This window comes from Rhinopithecus roxellana, chromosome 11 (genome assembly GCF_007565055.1).
Source record: "Rhinopithecus roxellana isolate Shanxi Qingling chromosome 11, ASM756505v1, whole genome shotgun sequence".
Taxonomy (NCBI): Eukaryota; Metazoa; Chordata; class Mammalia; order Primates; family Cercopithecidae; genus Rhinopithecus; species Rhinopithecus roxellana.
The window spans coordinates 82,420,815-82,426,480 of record NC_044559.1 but is presented as its reverse complement, the minus strand read 5'-3'; the positions used below and the strand labels follow the sequence as shown (position 1 = coordinate 82,426,480).

Sequence of the window (5,666 nt, the reverse complement as noted above, 5' to 3'; positions counted from 1 at the left end):
GTCTTGAGGTCCATGAATAGGCGTCTAGGGTGCCTTATGCATAGGAGATGCTCAAAAAATATTTGCCAACTCGATTTGGTGATCAACAGGCCCGACGAATGTCATCGCATCATATTTCTCTGTGTTATAATTGGCGTATATCTCAGCTGTGCGGTGACTTTTAGTTTCCGTCATTACTGCAACACGGATCTGTTTCTTACTTTTTCTTATCACTGTTAGTTTCTTGCCATTTCACCAGAAACTTATAGCAGAGAGGAAAAAATAAAACAAACTCAGAGAAAGAAGGGATGAGATGGAATCCAACCAAAACCTCAGCGCTGCTGCTGACCCCAAATCTGAATTAAAAAAAAAATTCTCTGGTCCAAAGCTTTTAGTATGTTTTTCTATCCCTCAGAAACAGTAAGTTAGAAATTAAGTGGTAAATGATTGACTCTTCTTTAGTATATTTTAAAATATATAGACATGGACACATTCTTTGGGAGCCTTAAGTCTTTTAACTCAAAGGAGAATTAATTTCAGTAAATTGCCATCAACATGGTGGTTGTGAACGACAGTCTGTTTGTGTGCAAAGCCGTACTTTTGCATCGAGTCTATTCTTTGAACTGATAAATCTCCCTGAGCAGAAATCACGGCCACAAAATGTCGCAAGCAGAGAGCACAACGCTGCAAGCACTTAGCAGCTCAAAGTTTTATACCTCGGCTCTACAGTGGCAGCTGCATTTGCCAGCACCGCGTAGCAGCAAGATTTTTCATTAATTGTGTGGGGCCCCAGGATGTGTTTTGGTTTTGCAAGCTCTTTTGCAGGCTCTGCCTTCCTGTTTCTCTGTCTCAGTGTGCTGTCTCACACACACAATGCAGGGGACAAGTGCGCGTCTTTTACAATTCAAAACCAGAAAAGACCAGAACATTTTAATTAGTCTGAAAATAAAACAACAACAGCAACAGCCAACAGCAGCTCTGAAAGATGTGTTCCTCTGTCCTCTTTCCTCTGGAAGGCTGCAACTTAATATGTTTATGGGGAGAAGTGATCCTTACAGTCCCAAGAAAAGTAAGGAGGAGTCGGGGGAGTCTCAGCCCAATTATTTGGCAGTCAACTTTGCCCCTCCAATAATGAAACTGCAAAGCTCTCTTTTACCGGATACCCAGGCACTGACAGCAAACTGCAGGACCACAGCTTCACATCCATTCCCTGGGGGCATGATTTAAACCCAGAAACCTGTCATCAGGAGGGAAGTGGAGAAAAGGATGTGGCTCCCAGACTAGCTGAGAAGTGGTAGTGAAGGGTTTTTGTCTCCCTTTCAACCCTGTAAACCTAAAGTGAACCCGATCTCTGAATGATTATTAAACACTTTGCATTCAATGGCTGAAGGATAGTCTATTCATTAAATCAGCATTCTTAGCAGGGCTATTTCTGCTAGAAGGTATTGTTGGGTGCTGGGAAGGAGGTGTTGATAATAAGAAGGAAGTGGCCGTAGCAAGTTGCAAAACTCTCAAGGAAGTTATTTTTTTTAAAAAAAAAAACTTCTGTCAGCATCATTGTCTGCAAAATGGATGCCATTCTTTTTGAGATTAAGGAATCCAGTGAACGAACATAAGTCAATCACATTTACTATGGAAAACAATTACTCAATTTGGCGAAAGGAAGCATAACATCTACTGAAGTTCTTGCCTTCCATTCTGAAGGGGCATGGAGAGGGGATGAGGTTTCTTCCTCATCTCAGATGGATCCTCTGCGAATTCATGCTAATAAAGGTTAACCTGTTTCTCTTTATCTCTGTCATGAGTTATTAATGTCTGGTATCACAGTTATTGCAAATTTTAAAACTATTTTGCACAGCAGCGCCTAACACCGTGGTATCTCATCTAAATGAGGATCTCTTGGTCTTCACACACACACTTGGTGGACTATGGAAGATTTCATCGTGGTTATTTACACGATGTGTTTTCTTTCCATTTTTATGGTTTTTATTTTTCCTCCACTTCACTTGGAATAACATCGTCTCCTATCTATCTGGGGATAAAAGATGATTACCTTTTTGTTCAGAATCCACTAAACTAATACACTTCTGTTTGTTGCTAAGCAACCAAGCTGGTACCCGGAAGAAGCGGACTCCACTGTCAGTTACCTGCTCCTTTCTGATAATTGACCATCAGAGAGTTTGCCTGGTAGGGGAAAGAGCTCATAGTCAAAAGACTTGAGAAATTTGTTTAAAAATTCAAACCATCCAAAGGTTTGCCAAAGCATTCTATCCTAGACAAACAAATGATGGCAAACTCACCGAATAGGTTACTAATCGTTAATAAAAGAACAGTACACCACACACAGGAATTGGGATGAAACTCAGATGCATTAGAAAGAATCCCGACACCAAAGAGTCCATCCTACGCATTCCAGCTTCATGTGTGTGAAACTCTAGAAAAGGCACATCGAATCTAAAGAAACAGAAAGTGAGCAAGGGCTGCCCAGGGCTGGGGATGGGCATCATTAGAGACAGGGTCAAAGGAACTTGCAACGGTGGAAATGCACCATCATCTACACCTTTATTTTTATTTTATTTTTATGGATTTAGGGGTTACAAATGCATGTTAGTCACATGGATAGATTGCGTAGCGGTGTAGCCTGTGCTTTTAGGGTAACCATCACCTGAACGGTGTAAAATGTACCCAGTAGGTTATTTCTCATCCCTCACACCCCTCCCAACTTCCCACCTTTTGGAGTCTCCAATGCCTATTTTTCACTCTGTCTGTCCATGTGTACCTATTGTTTAATGAGAACATGCAGTATCGGACTTTCTGAGTTACTAAAAACATGGAACACATCACGAATATGTGTCATTCTCGCACGGTAGTCTTGCTAATCTTCCCTGTATCTCTACCATTTTAGTATATATGCTGCTGGAGGGAGCACCCCGTCATTTACATATTAATTGTGGCTGAGATTGTGCAGATACAAATCAAAATGCCATTTAAATGGATGCCTTTCGTTGTACGTAAATTAATAAAGAAATGAAAGCTATTAGTATGCATCACCATTTATTGAATTTTGACTTAGTTGTGTTATTCTTAGGGTTAGGAAGTCTTTTCCTATTGAGAGTCATTATTTTACAGGGAAAGGAAATTCCTGTCACATAAGTAAATGCAACTTCATTTTTAAAGGAAGAATTTCATTTTTAAAGGACATTTACTTGAGAAGTATATAATTGATATTTTCTTGTCCTTGGTTCCTTTTTTCCTGTCATTTAGTTTTATTAAGATTACACATTCTAATAATTTTGCATCCTACTCTTGGAAGCAACTACTTTCAATTCTTTTCAGCTATTTCTTTTGGAATGAGTTTACATTTCAAGTAAAATGTTTATATTACTGCGCTTGACTTTCAGATTTTGCTGTCTTGGTTTCTAACTCTAGAAATTTATTATATAATACTCTTTCTCACCCTCTCTTCTCTCCACCACACACACACACAGACACACACACACACACACACTTCACAGTTCCTCGTCCCCATGGGAGTTATACCATAAGTGTTTAGAGTGGTACCTCCCTGTGACTGCGGAAATGCCATGTTGCTGAAGAGTAAAACTATGAGTACTCTTCCTGCCGCACAGCTTGTCCCTGGAGTTAATAGGTGCCAGGTTTCGTGCTATTTGTTGCTCACGAAGGTCACTGCACACCTACCATCCTGGGTCTTCCTCCGATCATCCTGTCAACTTTATCACCTCTCATGAGACGACACAGCTGTGTACTAGATCACATGTCTTAGAAACGCCCTTTAAAGGGAAAGGACAGCTCTGCACAACTACACAGGGACACTAAGACCAATAAAAGACACAGGCTAGCATGATGTAAGAGGTTTATGGTCTGATTTGGCTGAAGTCATTCCTTATCGCAGTGGAAAATGCAAGAGCAAAGATATCTTAGAGAGTGGACCCTAGCCACACAGAAGGTTCATGTTGCATGAAAAGACCTGGACTTATGCCTTTCATGCAACTGGAATGTCCCCTAATATGTTTACCAGTCCTTCTCCTCATTCCTGCACACTGTAACCAAAGGAGAAACACTCTCCTGGTTACTGTAGACAGGGACATTCTGAGGTGCTCTGAGCAGACGAGACCTTAGGTGATCCTGGTGCCTTTGCATAGAAGAACCTTTCTCATAAGATAGTTTAATCTAACATTGTTTATAATGGGAGTCACCAAAACAACTAAAGTATCCGACAACAGAGGGGCAATTTCTAAAGGTTGACTTTTAAATATATATATATATACACACACCATATATGTGTGTGTGTGTGTCTATATATATGTGTGTGTCTATATATGTGTGTGTATATATGTGTGTGTGTATATATATATGTGTGTGTGTGTGTCTATATGTGTGTGTCTATATGTGTGTGTGTATATATGTGTGTATATATATATGTGTGTGTGTGTGTGTCTATATGTGTGTGTCTATATGTGTGTGTGTATATATGTGTGTGTATATATATGTGTGTGTATATAGTGTGTGTATATATATGTGTGTGTATATGTATGTGTTGTATATATCTGTGTGTGTGTATATGTGTGTGTATCTCTCTATGTGTGTGTGTGTCTATATGTGTGTGTGTATCTATATGTGTGTGTGTATCTATGTGTGTGTGTCTCTCTCTGTGTGTGTCTATATATGTGCGTGTGTATCTATATGTGTGTGTATATCTCTGTGCGTGTCTCTCTCTGTGTGTGTACTCTCTGTGTGTGTGTCTCTCTCTGTGTGTGTCTCTGTGGTGTGTCTCTCTCTTTGTGTGGTGTGTGTCTCTTGTGTGTGTCTCTCTCTGTGTGTGTGTCTCTCTCTCTGTTGTGTGTCTCTCTCTCTGTCTGTGTGTGTGTCTCTCTGTGTGTGTCTCTCTCTCTGTGTGTGTGTCTCTCTCGTGTGTGTGTCTCTCTCTGTGTGTGTCTCTCTCTGTGTGTGTGTCTCTCTCTGTGTGTGTGTCTCTCGTGTGTGTGTCTCTCTCTCTGTGTGTGTCTTCTGTGTGTGTGTCTCTCTCTCTGTGTGTGTCTCTGTGTGTGTCTCTCTCTCTGTGTGTGTCTCTCTCTGTGTGGTGTGTCTCTCTGGTGTGTGTCCTCTCTGTGTGTGTGTGTCTCTGTGTGTGTGTCTCTCTCTCTGTGTGTGTCTCTCTCTGTGTGTGTGTCTCTCTCTGTGTGTGTCTCTCTCTCTGTGTGTGTCCTCTCTGTGTGTGTGTCTCTGTGTGTCTCTCTGTGTGTGTCTCTCTCTCCTTGTGTGTGTCTCTCTGTTGTGTGTCTCTTCTGTGTGTGTGTGTCTCTGTGTGTGTCTCTCTCCTGTGTGTGGTCTCTCTCTGGTGTGTGTCTCTCTCTGTGTGTGTGTGTCTCTGTGTGTGTCTCTCTCTGTGTGTGTCTCTCTCCTGTGTGTGTGTCTCTCTGTGTGTGTGTCTCTCTCTCTGTGTGTGTGTGTCTCTGTGTGTGTCTCTCTCTCTGTGTGTGTCTCTCTCTCGTGTGTGTGTCTCTCTCTGTTGTGTGTCTTCTCTGTGTGTGTGGTCTCTCTGTGTGTGTGTCTCTCTCCTGTGTGTGTGTGTGTCTCTGTGTGTGTGTCTCTCTCTCTGTGTGTGTCTCTCTCTCTGTGTGTGTCTCTGTTGTGTTGGTCTCTCTCGTGTGTGTGTCCTCTTTTGC

At 41.6% G+C, this 5,666-nt stretch overlaps 1 non-coding gene across 1 annotated transcript; it reads right to left on the bottom strand.

Annotated features, from left to right (window-relative positions):
* Positions 1-2,803: 2,803 nt before the first annotated feature.
* LOC115900548 lies at positions 2,804-2,908 on the bottom strand. Its single transcript, XR_004060229.1, has one exon. It is a non-coding gene; the product is annotated as a U6 spliceosomal RNA (small nuclear RNA).
* Between the last annotated feature and the right edge of the window lie 2,758 nt (positions 2,909-5,666).